Source organism: Acinonyx jubatus, chromosome A3, assembly GCF_027475565.1.
Source record: "Acinonyx jubatus isolate Ajub_Pintada_27869175 chromosome A3, VMU_Ajub_asm_v1.0, whole genome shotgun sequence".
NCBI classification, from domain to species: Eukaryota; Metazoa; Chordata; class Mammalia; order Carnivora; family Felidae; genus Acinonyx; species Acinonyx jubatus.
This window is the reverse complement of record NC_069388.1, coordinates 37,182,961-37,205,061: the sequence shown is the minus strand read 5'-3', so window position 1 is coordinate 37,205,061 and position 22,101 is coordinate 37,182,961.

The following is a 22,101-nucleotide window of genomic DNA, read 5'->3' as shown; positions in this document are numbered from 1 at the left end:
AGAACTCTGCATCCCAAAGCAACAGAATATACTTTCTTCTCAAGTACACATGGAACATTCTCCAAGATAGATCACATAGCGGGTCACAAAACAGTTCTTCATAAGTATAAAAGAATTGAGATCATACCATGCACACTTGCAGACCACAATGCTATGAAACTTGAAATCAACCACAGGAAAAAGTCTGGAAAACCTCCAAAAGCATGGAGGTTAAAGAACAGCCTACTAAAGAATGAATGGGTCAACCAGGCAATTACAGAAGAAATTTAAAAATATATGGAAACAAATTAAAATGAAAATCCAACAATCCAAATGCTTTGGGATGCAGCGAAGGCAATCGTGAGAGGAAAATACATTGCAATCCAGGCCTATCTCCAGAAAGAAGAAAAATCCCAAATACAAAATCTAACAACACACCTAAAGGAACTAGAAGCAGAACAGCAAAGATACCCCAAACCCAGCAGAAGAAGAGAAATAATAAACATCAGAGCATAAACAATATAGAATCAAAAAACAGCAGATCAATGAAACCAAGAGTTGGTTTTTTGAAAAAATAAACAAAATTGATAAACCTCTAGTCAGGCTGCTCGAAAATAAAAAGGGAAATGACTCAAATAGATAAAATCATGAATGAAATTGGAATTATTATAACCAATCCCTCAGAAATACAAATAATTATCAGGGAATACTATGAAAAATAATATGCCAACAACCTGGACAACCTGGAAGAAATGGACAAATTCCTAAACACCCACACACTTCCAAAACTCAAACAGGAAGAAATAGAAATTTTGAACAGACTCATAACTAGTGAAGAAATTGCATCAGTTATCAAAAATCTCCCAACAAATAAGAGTCCAGGACCAGATGGCTTCCCTGGGGAATTCTACCAGACTTTTAAAGCAGAGATAATACCTATCCTTCTCAAGCTGTTCCAAAAAATAGAAAGGGAAGGAAAACTTCCAGACTCATTCTATGAAGCCAGCATTACTTTGATTCCCAAACCAGACAGAGACCCAGCAAAAAAAGAGAACCACAGGCCAATATCCCTGATGAAAACTGATGTAAAATTCTCAACAAGATACTAGCAAATTGAATTCAACAGCATATAAAAAGAATTATTCACCATGATCAAGTGGGATTCATTCCTGGGCTGCAGGGTTGGTTCAATATTCAAAATCAATCAATGTGATACATCACATTAATAAAAGAAAAGATAAGAACTATATGATCCTGTCAATGCAGAAAAAGCATTTGACAAAACTCAGCATCCTTTCTTAATAAAAACCCTCGAGAAAGTTGGGATAGAAGAAACATACATAAACATCATAAAAGCCATTTATGAAAAGCCCACAGCTAATATCATCCTCGATGGGGAAAAACTGAGAGCTTTCCCCCTGAGATCAGGAACACGACAGGGATGTCCACTCTCACCACTGTTGTTTAACAGTGTTGGAAGTTGTAACATCAGCAATTAGACAACAAAATGAAATTGAAGGCATCAAAATTAGCAAAGAGGAAGTCAAGCTTTCACTTTTTGCAGATGACATGATACTATACATGGAAAACCTGACAGACTCCACCAAAAGTCTGCCAGAACTGATACATGAATTCAGCAAAGTCGCAGGATACAAAATCAATATACAGAAGTCATTTGCATTCTTACACTAATAATGAAGCAACAGAAAGACAAATAAAGAAACTGATCCCCTTCACAATTGCACTAAGAATTATAAAATACTTTGGAATAAACCTAACCAAAGATGTAAAAGATCTGTATGCTGAAAACTATAGAAAGCTTATGAAGAAAATTGAAGAACATACAAAGAAATGGAAAAACATTCCGTGCTCATGGATTGGAAGAATAAATATTGTTAAAATGTCAATACTACCCAAAGCTATTACACATTCAATGCAATCCCAATCAAAATCACACGAGCATTCTTCTCGAAGCTAGAACAATCCTAACATTTGTATGGAACCACAAAAGACCCCGGATAGCCAAAGTAATATTGAAGAAGAAAACCAAAGCGGGAAGCATCACAATCCCAGACATTAGCCTCTACTACAAAGCTGTAATCATCAAGACAGCATGGTATTGGCATAAAAACAGACACATAGACCAATGGAATAGAATAGAGACTCCAGAATTGGGCCCATAAATGTATGGCCAACTAATCTTTGACAAAGCTGGAAAGAATATCCAATGGAGAAAAGACAGTCTCTTCAACAAATGGTGCTGGGAGAATTGGACAGCAACATGCAGAAGAATGAAACTAGACCACTTTCTTACACCATTCACAAAAATAAACTCAAAATGGATGAAAGAACTGAATGTGAGACAGGAAACCATCAAAACCCTAGAGGAGAAAGCAAGAAAAAACCTCTCTGACCTCAGCCGCAGCAATTTCTTACTTGACACATCTCCAAAGGCAAGGGATTTAAAAGCAAAAATGAACTATTGGGACCTCATGAAGAGAAAAAGCTTCTGCACAGCAAAGGAAATAATCAACAAAACTAAAAGGCAACCGACAGAATGGGAAAAGATATTTGAAAATGACATATCAGATAAAGGGCTAGTATCCAAAATCTATAAAGAACTCACCAAACTCCATACCCGAAAAACAAATAATCCAGTGAAAAATGGGCAGAAGACATGAATAGATACTTCTCTAAAGAAGACACCCAGATGGCCAACAGGCGCATGAAAAGATGCTCAATGTCACTCCTCATCAGGGAAATACAAATCAAAACCACACTGAGATATCACCTCACGACAGTCACTCCTGAACAAATCAGGAGACTATAGATGCTGGAGAGAATGTGGAGAAATGGGAACCCTCTTGCACTGTTGGTGGGAATGCAAACTGGTGCAGCCGCTCTGGAAACAGTGTGGAGGTTCCTCAAAAAATTAAAAATAGATCTACCCTGTGACCGAGAAATAGCACTGCTAGGAATTTACCCAAGGGATACAGGAGTGCTGATGCTGATGCATTGTACCCTAATGTTTATAGCAGCACTTTCAACAATAGCCAAATTATTGAAAGAGCCTAAATGTCCATCAACTGATGAATGGATAAAGAAGTTGTGGTTTATATATACAATGGAATACTATTTGGCAATGAGAAAGAATGAAATCTGGCTTTTTGTAGCAATGTGGATGGAACTGGAGAGTGTTATGCTAAGTGAAATAAGTCAGGCAGAGAAAAACAGATACCATATGTCTTCACTCATATGTGGATCCTGAGAAACTCAACAAAAGACCAAGGGGGAGGAGAAACTTACAGAGAAGGAAGGAGGCAAACCATAAGAGACTCTTAAATACTGAGAATAAACTGAGGGTTGATGGGGGGTGGAGGGAAGGGGAAAGTGGGTGATGGGCACTGAGGAGGGCACCTGTTGGGATGAGCACTGGGTGTTATATGGAAGCCAATTTGACAATAAATTTCATTTAAAGAAAATATGGGGGGGCGCCTGGGTGGCTCCGTAGGTTGAGCGCCCGACTTTGGGTCAGGTCATGATCTCATGGTCTGTGGGTTTGAGCCCCGTATCGGGCTCTATGCTGACAGCACAGAGCCTGGAGCCTGCTTCCGATTCTGTGTCTCACTCTCTCTCTCTGTCCCTCCCCTGCTGATGCTCTGTCTCTCTCTCTCTGTGTCAAAAATAAATAAACATTAAAAAACATGAAAAAAAAGAATATGGTCTTCCTATTTGCAAATGAGAACTAAGTGGGGAGCAGGGACACCAGGGGCATTGAGAGATTGGATGGATGGATGGATGGATGGATGGATGGATGGATGGAGAGATGGAGCTTGTATTAGCAGAGATTCAACACTGTGTAAAAGAAATTATTTATTTCTTCAAATTTCCGTGAAATAACTGAAAAGAATGGCAAATCAAGTAAAATTGTGAATCAGAACCCGTCTCTATTCTTGCACCAAACTCCCAAAGTTTGCTTTCTGGTCATCTTTAGTCTATCTCAATTCACCATCACTCACTTTTGCCATCATTCTAGTTTAGACTAAACAGTCCTCTGTTTTGAAGATTTATTACTAAGCATAAATTTAAAGTAAAGCAGTTGAATCTTCCCACAGAAGTTGTTAGCATCTCTCCTGACCTTGAGTGCTTCTCCTATGTAACACCCAAGACCTGGACCAACAGACTCAGACTGCTCCCCAGCCCAGGAGTTTCACCATACACACTCAACAATACGGCAGGTGTTAGGATCTGCTGTGTAACAGATCAATCTAAAAGTTAGTGGCTTAAAACACAATCATCATTGGGTGCCTGGGTGGTTAAGTGTGCAACTTCAGCTAAGGTCACGATCTCATGGTTCATGAGTTTGAGTCCCATGTCAGGGTCTGGGCTGACAACTCGGAGCTCAGAGCCTGGAACCTGCTTTGGATTCTGGGTCTCCCTCTCTCTCGGTCTCTCCCCCACTTGCATTCTCATTCATTCATTCATTCATTCTCTCTCTCTCTCTTGCTCTCTCTCTCTCTCTCAAAAATAAACAAACATTAAAAAACCCCACACAAACATCCATTTATTACCTCTCATGGTTCCTATGGGTGAGAAATTTGGGATTGGCTCAGCTAGGCAGTCCTGACTTAGGGTGTTACGATTTTTCTTAGTCAGATGAGGCTGAGACTAATGTCATCTTCAATCCTTCTTCACTCATATGTCTTGTGACAGGGCTTCAGAGACTTAAATGAGTGTCCTGAATACCTAGGGCCCCTCAGATTTCATTCTCTATCTGTATGTGGTCTTTTCATGTAGTTTCTCCAGAATGGTGACTTCAGTATAACCAAACATCTTACATGTCAGTTCAGGGTCCCAAAATGTATGTCTCAAGAAAGAAAGAACCAGGCAATAGCAGTGTTACCATCTCTAGTTTAGCTTTAGAAGTCACATAGAGTTACTTTTACCATACTTTATTGATTGAGGCAATTGCAGGATCTGTCCAGGTTCAAGGGAAGGGAACTTAGACCCAATCTCTCCATGGAGGAGTGTCAGCATCATCGTATAAGAAAAGCATATACGTGTAATGGTACAGTGGTTTTTGGAAAACTCAGTGTGTTACAATTTCTCTTTTGGTAGCCCACGTATCTCTTCAATTTCTCCTGTCTGATTAGACATTATAATGATCATAAATGAATTCAAACAAAAGAGTTTATCAAAGCTAGAAGAGAATGTTAATATAAGATATATCAAAATCAATATCCAGAATTATCTCTTGGCAGACTTGGACTGCTGAGTTTAAAATAACAAGATGAATTTTATAAAGGGCCATGTGTGGGAATTTAAAAATAATTCTATGAATGCACAATAGGGAACTCCTGGCTTGGCAGGAGTTCATATGAAAAAGAGCTGGGAACTGTGGTTGATTGTAAGCATGAAATGTATCGAGTGGGATGTGATTACTTAAACAAATGAGAAGCTGATCCACATTTAGGTTGTATTTATGGTAGATAGTGTTCATATTATGGGAAGTAAAAGCCCGACATCCTCAGCATTCAATTAACCATTCATTCACTCAGTAAATGTTTATTGAGTTACTACTACATGCTAGGCACTGTTGTAGGTGCTGGCAACATACCAGTGAACAATACACACACAAAACCCTACCCTCCTAAAACCTGTATTCTAGTGGAAAAATGCATAATGAACCAGGCAAGCATGCTAGAGAACAAAAATGATGAAAAAGAAAGCAACAGGGGGAATAAATGTTGGAATGAAAGGATTACAGTTTTAGATAATATAGATAGGCAACTCTTCACTGAGAGGGGCTATTTGAGAAAAGATATAAAGGACAAAAGTGAGGAAACCATGCAAGTCTCAGGGCAGAGGGAAGGAATATGTGCAACAAGGGTGCTGAGGAGGCCTGGCAGTGAAGAGCCCACCGTGAATGGAGCCAAGTGAGCAAGTCTGAGAGTAGTAAGAAACACAGTCAGAGAGGTGATGTACAGTTGATTCTCTAGGCCCTTGTGGGTCACTCTCAAGACTACTGGATCTCACTCTGAGTAAAGAGAGAAGCCAGAGGAAGGTCTGAACAGGGAAGGGACATGAAAGGACTGGGATTTCACCAGATGAGCAAGAGGAGCCACTGTATTGAAGCATGCTATGAGACTAGTTAGAAGATATTGTCAATAACCCAGGCAAAAGATGATGGTGTCTTAAACCAAGATAGCAACATTGAAGGGGCTAAGAGGTGATCAACTTACAGATGTGTTTTGAAAAAAGAGCAATCGCATTTTCTTATTTATCAGACACAGCTTAGGAAACAGAGGAGTCAAAGATAATACGATGGTTTGGGCCCTGAGCATTTGCTGAGATAAAGATTGCACATCAGCAAGTTTTGGGTCAAATAATGGGAGTCCAGCTTGGGATATATTTATCTTTGAAGACCTATGAAACACCAATTGGATATATCAATTAGGCAGATGGATATAAGAATCTTTAGTTCAGGGAAGGAGTCCATGTAGATAATATAAATTTGGCCAGTATCCATAAACAGATATTTAAATCCATAAGTTTGATTGAAATAAGCAAGAAAGTGAGAATAAAAAGATCCAAGAACTAAGCCTCTTTAAATATTGGGGCGCCTGGGTGGCGCAGTCGGTTGGGCGTCCGACTTCGGCCAGGTCACGATCTCGCGGTCCGGAGTTCGAGCCCCACGTCAGGCTCTGGGCTGATGGCTCAGAGCCTGGAGCCTGTTTCCGATTCTGTGTCTCCCTCTCTCTCTGCCCCTCCCCTGTTCATGCTCTGTCTCTCTCTGTCCCAAAAATAAATAAACGTTGAAAAAAAAAATTTAAATATACCCTAAACTTAGAGACTGGGAAGATGAGGAGGAACCAGCACAGTGGACTAAAAGAATGGTCCTAGAAGTAGAAAAGCCAGGCAAATATGGCACCCAGAAAGCCAAACAGAGAAGGCATTTCAAGTAACAGAGTTGCTTATCATCTGCTACTGAAAGATCAAATGAATAAAGAATCAGAATGAATTTAGGACAAGATTTTTCAATGCAGAATTCTCTGGTGACCTTGATAGAAACAGTTTTAATGGTGTAATGGGGGCAAAACTTGATTAGAGTGAGTTCAAGAGAGAATGGAAGGAGGAAAATAGAAGACTGGACAATTGATAACTCTTTGAGTTTTGCTGTAACGGGAAGGTCATGTGAGGTAATGACTAGATAGAACTATTGTAAAGAAAGGAAAAATGACAGCATGCTTCCATGCTGTTGTGGAGATTCTAGGAAAGGAAACATGTATTAGGTAAGGGAAAGAATTACTGAATTGATAATTCTGAGAAAGTGAGAAAAGGATGGAACCTAGTGGGCAAATGGCGGGATTGCCCTTAACTAGAAGTAGGAGTAGTTTAGCCTTACTAGTAGGAAAGCAGCCAAATATATGGGCGCAGATGTAGATAGGTGAGCAAAAGTGGTGGTGGGAGACTTAGGAGTATTCCTATGAATGTTTCCATTCTCTTTATGAAATGGAAAGCAAGGCCATCTTGTGAGCTTCAGGATGAAGAGGGAGGTGTGGAAGATTAGAGCACAGATGAGAGGGTCTGAAATAGTTTTGTAGGCAACTGGGAGAATGAATGAATGGAGGAAATATGAGTGCCATGTAGAACAAGACACCCTTGAGGCTGATAACTGTGAATGAATGTGAGACCCATCAGCAAGGCTATATGTTCTTCTCCATCCACTTGTAGTGACAGGTGAGCAGGTGCAGAGTAGGCAGAAAGATTTGGCAAAGACTGTGGCCTAGTTGAGCAAGTATTTCAATAAGGTTGTTGGGTTTGCAGACAAGGAAGTCATCATGATGGCTAGCCACTGGATTTGAACTGGATAAGGAGAAAAGTGAGGATTTTAGTTGGCTTTGATGGACTAAGAGGAGGTACTTGTATCCACTGTCTGTAGTTCTCAGAACTAGGAACTACAGCAGGTATATACTAGAAGGAGTGAGATGAAAGGTTAGGGGATGGTAGTGGTAATGTGATATGTTTGGCACTGAGATAATAAAGTAGGTGCAGTTAATGGCAATGACAATGTCTAGGGTATGAAGGCTCAGTGAATGAGGGAGGGTGCAGGATAAGAGCATGGCAAGACAGAACAAGGAACTAAGCTACCAATGAATTGATGCTAGAGAACCTAACAATTATCCAAGAACTAAAATGTTCCAGGAATATGGGCAGTGACCTGAGAAGTATACAGATAATTACAACAAAGAAGGGGTAGCAAGTGGAATAAGGTAATGACATGAGAGTCAAGTTGAGGGGTAGTGTTTAGAGAAGAATTAGGGAGATGATTTGGAATGACAATGAGGACCAAACAGGATATCCATACATCATCAAACCCAGTGGCACCAACACTGTGAAAAAGGAAACAACCATCAGTTGAATTACAAGGGGAGCAGAGTGTTAATGTTTCTAATTAGAACAAGAAGTGAAGGCAATAGTTCCAAGAGATGGTGAGATTCTGGGATATTTTACTCTTGACTGTGAGTCCTGGGGGCACCATGGAGGGTTTTTAAGATATAGAGAGGGTGAGCTATATATTCAGAAAAGGTGATGGACAGGGTCATGTGAGACTTGGGCTTCTTAAGGTGACTGATATATACAGGGGATAAAGCATATAGTGAAATTAGTCCTCATAAATCCAAGACATAGAGTGGTCTCCAAACTGTGAAGGTTGGAGGGAGGAGCAGCTGAGAGTTCGTGCAAGGAAGGTGCAGACTTCCACATTTGAGGCTCTGTGTTCAACTTGTAATGCTGTTTTAAGAGGATATAGGGGCGCCTGGGTGGCTCAGTCGGTTGAGCGTCCGACTTCAGCTCAGGTCATGATCTCGTGGTCCGTGAGTTCGAGCCCCGCGTTGGGCTCTGGGCTGATGGCTCAGAGCCTGGAGCCTGCTTCTGATTCTGTGTCTCCCTCTCTCTCTGACCCTCCCCCGTTCATGCTCTGTTTCTCTCTGTCTCAAAAATAAAAAATAAAAAATAAAAAAAAGAGGATATAAATGAAGTGGAGGCCACTGAGATGCACAGGCTCAAAATAAGGAGAATACAGAGGAAATCTTAGGAAAATCAATAGAAGAAACTGAGAAGGATTTTCTGGGTCTTTGGAAGACATGACAACTGTCTTCAAGTATTGGGAGTGTTTCATGTAAAAGAGGGTCTTCCTTGTGCCTATGGTTCCAAAAAACCCAGAACTTATTGTTGGCTAGAAGTTATGGGGGAAAGAAATACTTGTTCCAAAAGCTGAGTCCTCCAGTGATGGACCAAAGGACAGCTACTAAAAAGTGCTGTCCAAAGACCAATGCCGATCAACAAACTATTTGTTACCATAAGGGAAGTATAAAACTGGAGAGCAAGAAGTTAGAAACCATTGTTAGCAATTTCCCTACAATGTTTACTCATTTTTTGAAATACAAATTTAGGTTTGCTTACTCAAATAGAAAAATGTGGATATGTGTTTCAAATGTTTTATTTAATTCTTCTAGTTAAAATTTTAGTTATATTATATTTTATTAAAATGTTGGTCCTTGATGGATAGGGAAATTTTTTTAAAAAGTAGGTTTATCACCATAACTAGCTAATCACCATAACTAGCTAAAGAGCCGGAACTAACCTAGGGTATCACAGGAGTCATTTAACTGTCCACTCAGCACTCAGATCTTGATTTCTAATACTATTCTCCAATAAAAGGAATCAGGGCTCCTTAGAGAAATGGCTGATGTTAAGACTGAGTTAGGAAATAAACAAGATTAACCTGAAGTATCTTGTAGTGCCAGAAAATAAGCAAGTGTTCTTTTCTCTCTCTCTCTCTCTCTCTCCCTCCCTCTCTCTCTCTCTCTCTCTCTCTCTCTCTCTCTCTCTCTCTCACACACACACACACACACACACACACACACACACACACCTGGATAGGTCAAAAAGACACAGGAACCAACTGAAAGAGATGCCAATGGCCAAAGTGGGAACAATTTGAGCAACAGCATAAATAAAGTAGCATTGGATTATAACCCAAAGTATCAAATAAATATCCATGAGTATAAATAAATACTCATACTGATATAAATAAACAGTCCCGTAAAAAAATGAGCAAGAACAGAAAACTATCTACTGAAGAAGAATTCAAAATAATTCATGTAGATACTCTGTCTTTAAGGAGATGGAGTATAACCCCCACTGCTTAAGTGTGGGCCACCAATAGCGACTTGGCAGAGTCATGGAATGGGGGACAGAGCAGAGCATGGAATGGGGGAAAAAGTAACTTTACAGTGGAGAAACTTTAAGCCAGATAATCAAGGTAAACATCAACAGTGATAATTCATATTGATAGTATTGATATTCATTCTGATACGATGTGGCACTTCACCTCTGTGGTCTTCCTCCCAAAAGCATATTACCTCAGTCTGACCATAATAAAAAAAAAACATCTGACAAATCCCAGCTGAAGGACATTCTGCAAAAACCTGAACAATACTCCTCAAAACTGTCAAGGTCATCAAAAAAGGAAAATCTGAGAAACAGTTACAATCAAAAAGAGCTTAAGGAGACATGTATGTTATCCTGGGACAGAAAAATGATATTAGGCAAATGCTAAGGAAATTTGAATAAAGTATGATCTTTAGTTAAAAGTAATGTATCAATATTAGTTCATTAACTGTGATAAATATATCATATTAATGTAAAATGTTAATAGTAAAAGTAACTGGGTGTGGGTTATATAGCACTTTATACTACGCAATTTTTCTGTAAATCTAAAACTGTTCTAAAACAATTTTCCTTTTAAAAGTCTCTCGGAAGAGCCTGGGCAACACTTTCCATTTGCAGTGGGAAAGTAAAAGGTCTGGAATAGAAGACCTGACTATCTTTACTGGTAAAAGGAAGTCACTTAATTTCACTGAGCTTCAATCTCCTCATCTGCAAAATAGAAGTGATACCACTTTTATCTACCCCATAGAGTTAAGACTCAGATGACATGATCCATGGGAAGGATCTCTGGAAACATCATAATCTAGATACAAGGAAATTTGGAGGTTGCTATCATTGTAACACATGGAGATATTCCGGCCTGGGAGATCACTTGGACCAATTCTGATTACAAATGTCACATATGTACACTGTGCCCTGGGCACCCTACTCCCAGAGGTTCTGACTCAGCAGCTCTAAGATACAACATACAAATCCAAATCCATATTTTTAAGCTTCCCAGGTGATTCTGATACACAGCCGGATTTGAGAAGCACTAACCTAGGTGAATTTTAAAACCTCTTCTTATTTTATGATCAAATGTTAATGACACAGGATTATTTTTTCCAGATACGTGACACTCTTTGAGAAAGATTTAAACTTTGCAGTAAGAGCATAATTCTAGGTATCAGTCAGCCTGTGGGTAGTGTAGGTGAACTAAAGTTGTTAGTCATAATCTGTTCTGCCTATTCGTAAATTCAACTCAGCAGGGAAGGCCTTCAAAGTAGCATGAAAAGGTCACAGCTGTTTAGTCTTCATTTACTGTAGTCCCTCAGTGTGTGTGTGTGTGTGTGTGTGTGTGTGTGTGTGTGTGTGTGTACTTCAACTGTAATATACCATATACACAAAAAAAGTGTATAAGGTGGAAATCATAAGCGTATAGCACACAGTGCCTTGATTTTTTGCGTATATATACAGCCCACACAATCATCATCCAGATCAAGATATAATTTCTAACACCCTGTAAGGTGTTATAGTTAACTAACTTCCCAGTATAGTTATAACCAAACTAGCATGAGTTTGCTCCTTGGTGAGTTACAGATAGAGATCGCACCAGGTGGAGTTGTCACACTAAGGAAACTTTATTTGCAGCAAATGAGCTCATGGGGCATAACCTCCAAAGCCAGGACCCCCTGAGCAGGGGTAAGTGCATTTATTTTATTTAGGATTCGGATTAGTCTGAACAAAGGGGAGTTTAACCATAATATTATAATGAGGCAGAGGTAACTGTGGCACAAGGGGGAAGGGTTATCAACATGCTCCAAGAGCTGAGAGCAGATATCACCAAGAGGAAGTCTTGGGCTCCTTATCCAAGTAAGGAATTCTGGGCCTTGCTTACTTTTGAAAGAGCAATGGGAGTTTTGCCACTGATTTATAGTCTCTGGTTAGGCTATCTCCTGGCATAGTTTTTGCATTCCTCTTATTCCCTTAAAATCCCTAACTACTGAGGTTTTTACATTTCTTTGTAATTCTGACACCTCCTAGGAAGTTCTATTAGAAGTGTGCTAGGGGGCACCCAGGTGGCTCAGTCCCTTAAGCCTCTGATTCTTGATTTCAGCTTGGGTCAGGATCTCAGGGTTCCTGGGATCAAGCCCTGAAATGGGCTCCATGCTTACAGTGGAGAGCCTGCCTGGAATTCTCTCTCTCCCTCGTCCTCTGCCCCTCCCCTGCTCACACTCTCTGGAGTGCTCTCCCCTCTTCCCTCTCCCCCGTCCCCCTCCCCCTGTCCCTCTTCTTCTCCTCCCCCCATCCTTCTCCCTCTCAAAAAACAACAACAAAAAAACCTTAAAAAAAAAGAAGTGTGCTTTTAGAAGAGCTATTAAGACATAGATCACAGAAAATAGCTAGAAGGCCTAAATGACCTATATTTCTGGGGACCCCAAACTCTTTCTGCTTCCACAGTCACCCAGCCAGAGGTAGCCACTCTTAAGACTTCCTTCACCACCAGCTAATTCCACCTGTTCTTAAACTTCATGTAAATGGAATCATGTGGCATGAGCTCTTTTGTGCCTATATTCTTTCACTCAACAAATTATCTGTGAGATTCTTCCGTACTGATGGATGTACCAGTAGCATGGTCTCTTTATTGCTGGTCTTTCAGTTCTTAGTACAAGCTCTAAATGATCAAGTTCATATTGTCTACGTGTAGACTAAATAATTATACAATTATACAAGTACAGGGACAGAATGACAAGTCAATGATGGGAAATTCCATAAATATTACTGCTCCAGTAGGGTAAACTGTGCCACAAGAAAAAAATGGCATACTTTATGGTTGGCCCCAGTCTGAACCTCTAGGAGGGAATCAGAATGCAAGCTCCATACCACCATCACCTCCAAGAAAACCACATTTTTGTCAAAACATTCTTCTCGATTTGTACATATGCTCATGTTTGAGAATGATTCCTGTGAACTTTACAGAGCATGTAGAAAAGGGGCTTTCATTAATGGAGTTGCCCACAGACTGCTTAACAAAAGCTAAAGGTTTTGAAATTTGACTTCAGGGATTATCACCTAAGAGATCTGATTTTGATGAAACTGAGTTTAACTTAGCTTTTTTTCTCCCTTCATTGACATCTGTCTGCCCCCTGGGTAAAGACTTTTTTTTTGTTTTTTTGCATATGATTTGATAGAGCATAGAGCATTTTTTAACCAGAGAGGATAAAGAAAAAAGAAAAATGATGAACCAAACAAGAACAGTGCTTATTTCATTTCAAGCATAATGTCAAAGTTGATTATCAAAGCCACTCTCAGGGGTTCCAGGAAATACAAACTTCAACAAAACCACACAAACTCTTCCCTATTCTCTGTGGTCTACTGTGCAGCCGACCACAAAACCATACACAGGCATCACAGCAAAACCACTGGGCTCTACTGAGTACTCTGAACAAGTGAATATTAATCCAAAATACTGTTTCAGAGATCTTTATGAAAAACCACAGTTTCCCTTCCATGGGTTATTTATTCTGCACTCATTTGCTAAAGCAATTTCCATGTGCTGAATTCCAATGAATAAATAAAACAAGTCAATCAACATGTCATTATATTGGTAATCAATTTCTGTGGGTTTCCAATTGTTGCCCCTTAGCTTTACTGCACATCTCACCATATCCATGGTCTTCTTCTCAGCTATGTATGTGCCTAGGAAAACATGCATACAGACTCATAGGTTCACAGATCCTCCAAAAAGTCCCACTTGGGGAATGTTTTATTAGTACTTTTAATGATATTGACAACTGACATTAGTAACTATGACTTACACAGCTCTTCACCTAATGGATTTTATGTGCACCACATCAGAATCCTTGAGAGATAGAAAATGCTAAACTCATTCCATTAGACAAAGAAACTAAGTTTAAGCACTTTCATGGACTGACATGTCTTAGTAAACTGGTACAATGTCCAGTATCCAAATTCATGATTTCTAGCTCCAAATCATGTTAGTTGCCTTATTTTTCTACAATGAGATGCTTCTGTTAAGATTAAGTCAAATAAAAGTCAAAACTGATAGAAGCAGAAAAAAAGTAGGTTGCAAGGGGTTGGGGCTGGGAGAAATAGGGAGAGGTTGGTAAAAGGTCACAAACTTTCTGAATAAGGTCTTAGAATCTAATGGAAAACATTAGATAGTCGACAATACTGTGTTGTGTGACTGAAATTTGCCAAGAGAGTAGAAATTTAATACCTTTACCAAAGAAGAGGAAGAAAAAGGAGGAGGAGGGGGGCGATGGGAAGAAGAAGGAGAGAAGAAAACAAAACAAAAAAGATAAATATGTGAGGTGATGGATGTGTTAATTAATTAGATGAGGGGGGATCCTTTCACATTGCATATGTATACCAAATCACTATGATGTATGTGCAAATGATACCTCAATAAAGCTGAATTTTTTAAGGCAGAAAAGGAAGAGTAATTTTTAAAAAAAATGTTTTTGAAGTTTATTTTGAGAGAGAGAGAGAGAGAGCACAAGAAGGGGAGGGGCAGAGGGAAAGAGAGAGGATCCCAAGCAGGTTCTTCACTGTCAGGGCAGAACCCAATGCAGGGCTTAATCTCACGAATGTGAAAGATCATGACCTGATCTGAGCTGACATCAAGAGTCAGACGAGTAACCAACTGAGCCACCAAGGAGCCCCAAGTAAATATTTTTTAAAAAAGAATAATTTTCAAAGCATGACGGAACAGTAGTTTTGCTTCTTAATCACATTTTCAATAAAATCATATTTACAACAATTTCACATTTTGCTCACACATTCAGTGTGGACAGGTATGTCCGGGAGTGGACTTCAGGAATCTCCTCATCTAATCCTGCTGTGCCAAGAATGCATGCGCAGTTTTGAATCACTCCTTAACCTCTCTCAGCCTTTATTAATCATCAGTAAATAAGCCTACTGACCCTACACCATCTTTAAGGGTCTTCTTCAGCTTAAGGTAGGTTTTTTAGGGTGACCGCAGGAACATTTACATGTAGCAATGCTAGGATGCCACAGCGAATGCTTCTGCTACGCTGGACCCCATCGCCACAGCCCACTGGATTTCTCCCTGCCTCGGTGTAAGAAGGTGGCCCGTGACCTCCAGCACCTCAGCTATGAAAGACTGCCGAACTGCAAAATCCCAAAGCACAGCTCTCAGCCAGCAGTTGGAAGGAGTCATAGGATAAATATACCAGAGTCCCCATCCATCTGTAGGACAAGTCTGGGCAACTTCTACATTTTTCCTGAGAATCTCAGTGGGATTGAGCCCATTCCCCACAGGAGTAACCAGCTCATGATACACTCCTATTGGCTTTTCTCTCCTCTCCATTTCATGTCCCACATCCCCTACCTGTGCTTCCTGGGTGCACTTCCAAATAATCTACCTGCACTGACAGCCTTGTCACAGGCGCAGCTTTTTGCAGAACCTAAAGCAAGACTTGGGCTTTAGAGAATTGTTACTGTCTGAATACAGAATTGAGTGTTACACGACACATTACCAATTAATGCAATACAATTTACCCCTTTAAGCTGTTTCTTTAAAATTTACTGTGATGCTTTCCAAACAGTTCTTTATATGTACCTGAAAAGTTTAGATAGAGAGATGAGGACGTGGCATAATTAGTACCTGATATGGCCTTTTCTAAATAAGAGAATCTCCATGGGGACGCCTGGGTGGCTCAGTCGGTTAAGCGTCCAACTTAGGTTCAGGTCATGATCTCGTGGTTCAGTTTGAGCCCCACATTGAGCTCTCTGCTGTCAGCATAGAGCCTGTTTCAGAACCTCTGTCCTCGTTTCTCTCTGCCCATCCCCTGCTTGTTCGTTTTCTCTTTCTCTCTCTGTCTCTCTCTCCCAAAGATAAATAAACTTAAAAAAATACAAAGAGGAGAATCTCCAGAAAGCTTTTTTTTAAGTTTATTTATTTATTTCTAGAGAGAGCACAAGCAGGGGAGAGGCAGAGGGAAAGGGGGAGAGAGGATGTGAAACAGGCTCTGTGCTAACAGCAGAGAGCCCAGTGCGGGGCTCAAATTCATGGAACTGTGAGATCATGACCTGAGCTGAAGTCAGACACTTAACTGACTGAGCCACCCAGGTGCTCCAAAGCATTTTTTTTTAAATAGAGACTATTGGACACATGCTCTTCATGTTTTATAAAATTATGATTCTTCAGTTAGTACTTTAAGTCATATCTTTGTCATAATAAAATGGTTTGAGGGTGAGGTATTAAGACAAAAATCTCTACCAAATTTCTCATTAGGTGATGTTCAAAATAGTTGGAAGCTGATCAAAATAGTTGCCTGTCTTACCAGTAAGGATAGTTTTAGCTGTGAATTACAGAAACCCTCATCTGAGGTCCTAAGATGACCAACTGTCTCATTTTTCTCTGGGGCCATCTTGGATTTAGCACTGAAAATCCTGGGAAATCCCTTAGTCACAGGCAAACCAGAACAGCTGGTCAACACCAAGTCCCACCCATCTTTATCTGTATCATTTAACCACCCCTCTTATCTTGGGTAGTACATCCAACCCTTCCAGGAGATTGAGATCCTATAATTGCCCATCTCCACTGGAACCACTCCATGGGATTCCAGGGAAAGAAGAGTTATCCAAAAGGAGAGGGTATTGAGTTTGCCAAAAGAAGTGGTGGGGGGAGGCTTGGATTGAGATAGAGATACATATACATAGACATATATAGATCCAGATATAGAGATATAGACACTGATGTCCACTCTACTCTTTAAAGAATCTTGTTCTTTCACTCTTCAGATCCCATTATCAATATTATTTTTTCTCTTCATTTTTCCTTTACTTCCTATATAGGTCTTTCCTCTTCATTTTATATTCCAGCCCCAACACTCTCATTTTCACAGCACCCCAAGGGACTCACACTTCCCTCCACCATCTGCACTACCAGATCCAAATAAAACTATGCTCCAAGAAACATACTATTCTGAGAAAGAAATGAATAGATACATTAAAAACTAAACATAAAAATATGTTATAGAAATTTAAAATGCATATCTTCTTTCCCTGGCTCACTGTTTTGATTAATGCCATTTTCTCTAAAAGTGTTAAATGCCCAACTCTTGACTAATGTAAAACTTTTTTTTAGGCACCTGTAGCCAGGAAGTAGGCATTTTAAATGCTCACTAGGGCCCTTTTTAGTGTCTGAAGTAGTAACTCATCACAGGCTTAAAATTCTATGAGAAATATTATTAAATAAAAAGTTACTGGCTGACTAACTCCTGAACTTGAGCTTTAATTCCCGTGTTTAAGGTGGAAGTGATAAAGCACTTGGAAACTCTAACGGATGGTCTTTACCACAATGGCCTGAATATTCCCCTTAGTTTGACCAAAACTTAGGTTTCTTCCTGACTCTAGTCCACTGACCTCACTTTTCTTAGAACATTTACTTTACAGAATTTGTAACTGTACATCCTTTCTCTGCCCCCTTTGATATGTAAATATTTTTAAAAGCCTCTTTCCAGTTTTCCAACCCAAGAATGCCTGTCTCAAGGATCCGGGAACCATCTCATTGAAATGTAATCATCAAAGAAGATAGAACCCCTATCTCCCAGTTTCTGTGTGAAGGCAGAAGCTTAACTTCCCCATTGTAAAGCTATCGTCTGTCATGAAAAAAGAGAAGGTTTACTTTTCCTTGAAATGAAGACAATTAGCAGCTGCTAAAAAATTCGGTCTTCAAAAAATTGTTGCCTATGTCTTGCCACTCTCCTAGATTTTATCTCATATCCTGTCTTTGACTCTGTCTTATCTCAGGCACTATTTTTATCTTATCTCTATGGAGCACCCTCATATTAAATCCTGATCAATCCTTCAAGGTTTCAAGTGAGCTACCATCTTTACTATGAATATTTCCATGATTAAAGCAACCAAAAATCTCCATTACTGCTCCTAATTCCTATAGCATCTTCAATTGGCCTCTTTCCCTCCTCTGTCCTTTTTTAATCCATCTAGTTTCTCCTGGGAATATTTTCTTAACAAATCATTTACACCTGAATCCTCGTCTCAGGCTCTGCTTCTGTGGAACTTGTCCTAAGATACCGCCTTCCCTAATAACTTTGATGTCTTGTCAAACACTTAACAAGACATGTCAGGTATCTTGCTTACACTTTTAGCTTTATCTCTTGTCTCTCTTCCCAGGTTACTCAGTGGTCCATTCTGAGCTGCTATTTGCTCATGTGTTTTTGCATGTGTTCTCATGGCTCCCATCGACTCAGCCTTTAAGCCTCATCTAAGATTACCAATGCTGCGGAGCCCTGACAAATTCTTTTTCCCCCTTACTCTAGGCAATTTCTCACTTCTTTTGTGGAAAAAAAAATAACAGATCCTTTAAAATAACATAGCTTTTAAGGGCGCCTGGGTGGTTCAGTCGGTTAAGCGGCCGACTTCGGCTCAGGTCATGATCTCGTGGTCCGTGAGTTCAAGACCCACGTCGGGCTCTGTGCTGACAGCTCAGAGCCTGGCGCCTATTTCAGATTCTGTGTCTCCCTCTCTCTGACCCTCCCCCATTCATGCTCTGTCTCTCTCTGTCTCAAAAATAAATAAACGTTAAAAAAATTTTTTTAAATAACATAGCTTTTTAAAACTATACAAATAGTAAGATGATTTAGAGCCTAGCCTCAGCAGAGGGATCAAAGGCAAGTTATTTACCTTCTGTGGGCTCCTGTTTATTCACATATGAGGATGGTAAGATTCCACATCCTTCATAAATGCACGTAAGGTGCTTACCAGAATATTTAGAACATATTATGTGGTAGTTTTATTAACACTAATGAGAGAGAGAGATTGGTTTCTCTATAACTTAACCAGATTTCAAAGTTGTGAATACTATATCTTGTTTATCTCTGTACTCCTAATTCTCACACAGTGCATGGCATAATACATATCCAATAAATAGCTGATGAATAAATAAATGATATGCAGCCACTGGGAACTAAAAAAACTTGTTTCTACTCTTTTTTTCTGTTTTAGTATATAGCTCTTCTACACGCACAACCAAGAAACAAACTCTAGGAATCCATTTCAAAACTCAAACAGCATAAAGTAAAAGCAAACATTCTGGTATTTGTTGTATTTTCTATTCTCTCCAATATCCACCATGCTCTCTCTCTCAAGCTAATGAAAGTTTTCCTTTTTGCTTGAAAAAAATGGTCAAACATGTATAAGCACAAGGTCTTCTTTAAACTCAGTAGTAAATCTGTGTTTCCTCTCCCTCTCTCTCCTCACATTCCCTCCCTCTCTCTCTCTCCCACCCTCCTTCCATATTTCAGAGATCTGGAGATTAGATGTAATTTTATATTTTTCCCCTCTTTCTCTCTTTTCCTTTTTGATGACTTTTGAAAACCTGCGACCCTGAAAACCTTAACTTCTCAAAAAGACATTCTTCATTTTCAAGAGATGCTGGAAAAGGCATTCTTCTTCTAATAGATGGATGTCATCAAAATTACTCTTCCCTTGGACTTTGTCTCCAGAGATTTTTTTGAAGAGAGCTTTCCATTTAGTAAGTCATTTTCTAAAATTCTTAGAAGTTTTCTAGAATAAAAGCTCTTGGATTCTCAAAGTATTTGTGAAAAGTTTCTAGTGCTTAAATTTACTACAAAAGGGATTTAGTATATAAAGGGATTAACTCATGGAATCATAGCCCTGTTTGCAATAACACTGATAATTATTTCAGATATCTGCCACTTTTTCCTCCTGCGGTTGCCGTAGCTGAAGAGAATTTTTTGTCTTCTAAATCCTCGTGGCATTTCATGTTTGTCGTTTAACACATATCTTTGCATCCTCATTTGGAGTTCTGTTTTTACATTTGTTCCCTTACCAGATCAAAAGATCCCACCAAAGTCTAGCACTGAGTCTTGGGTATAGTAGGAGTTTTAAAATATTTGCTAAATGAATGAAAATGGCCACAACGTGCCTGTGTGAAAATAAATCAGCAAAGTACTCTGGATAATACATCCCTCATAGTCACAAGATAACATATAGATTCATTTGCTATTAATGATAATATTATAATGATTAATATTGACAATATTAATGATGAAAGCCATTAAAATGGCCTTATTCCAGACAGATGCAATTTACTTTTCAAAAGAACTTAATGCCTACAACCAATTTTCTCCACATATCTATATCCCCATGAATTAGACAATGTAAAGAAGAGAGGGCACAGGTAATGCCACACAAAACACACTTAAACTCAACTCATATCCATAGTTCTCCCCTGGCTGATGGAACAAAACCAACTTTGACTACAATGCCCAATGCAAATGAATGGAAACTTAACCCTTCAATCAGATCCTTAGGGGAGCATATTCATTTCCTTTCTCCTCATTTCCTAATTAGAATCCCTTACCCAGTCACTCTGCCACCAGAATTCTTGTCTGACTCAGTATTAGGGGTCTAGTTATGCTTTCAATATCTACATATTAATTTCCTCTGGGCACCTGGCTGATATTACAGAGAACTTTCCCTGCTAGTTCATGCCCCTGTCGAGCCTAAAATCAATTTTATGACAATCCCAAACCACTTTTCCATCTATGGCTCCTCAATTCTATTCATTGGGGTAGCAGTAAAATTAGTCTTAGGGCAAAGATATTCTATTTAGCTTGAGTATTCTATTTCTAGGTGGTCTGAATGTTTAAGTGGTAGGGATATTCAGAGCAACTCAAGAGTCTATAGGATTTGGCACACGTCTGCTTTCACACAATGAATAGCTTCCTCCTTGTATAAAGATTAGCTTTATGAATTCTCCAGGAGAAAACACCTGTTTTATCAGTTCATTTAAAGAATTTCAAACTATTCAGAGATACTGTTAAAAATATTGATGTGATACCACCACTCACTCTTCTAACTTTTCTCCACAGATTAAGAAACTAGACCCCAGTGTTAATTTCCTTTAAAATGTGTCTTAAGTCAACATTGACTAGAAGAAGAGCTTGAGATAGGGTTCTTGTGCAAGTGACTTAATGAGTGAGGGCTCTTTGGAGAAAAGGAATGAAGGAAGGAAAATGGTATGGGAAGGAGACAACCGATGATGTAGTCTTAGCTGTAGTCTAGCCCCACAGCTGTCTGATCTCACAGGAGTTATGGAGGACACACAGTACCACCGAGAAGGTCCACCTTAAGGCAAGAGAACTAATGTTTCTGTCCCTCTTTTCAGTATTAGCTGTGGGCCACCCCCCAGGAGGAGGGCATCGAATCTCCTAGGCATTTCTGTGTGAGGTCACTCTCATGGGCTGAGGGAAATTCTCTCAAGAAGGGAGGAGCTCTAAGCTATTAAAAGTTTCTGTTTGCAGCATCTGGGGGGTGGATGCACTACTCCTATAAATATAGACTTGGATAGGATAGCAAACTGTTGGTTTCTATTACAAACAGTTTCGGGACTAGCCTAATCCTGGTATTATTTTACACACTGAGTAAATACAAATGCAGAATCAATTATTCATAGAAAAGTGAAATAATATACTTGAGTTGAGGTAATCAGCCAACTGCCTCTCTAGTGGTGAATAAAGACCCTTTTACAAGATTATATGTCTTATTTAAATCCACATTCAAACCCAGGCTTGGAACTGAAGGATGATGTGTGTGACTAGAGAATGCCGGACTGGCTCTCACCCTTCAGAAGACATTTATCTGCATGTAACCAAAACCCTGAATGTAGAGTTAAACAAACAGAACCTTACTAAGAAGGCAGGAGAATCACAGTCTAACATAATCTACAATAGCATCCAAAATTTTGTATCTTTCACACTGAGTTACTTATATTTATCCCTTAAATTTGGTGGTTTATTTGTGGTCTCACAGTCACAATGGAGCTACCAGACTACCAGGCATCTCATTTGTGTTGCAGAAAAAAGGTAGAGA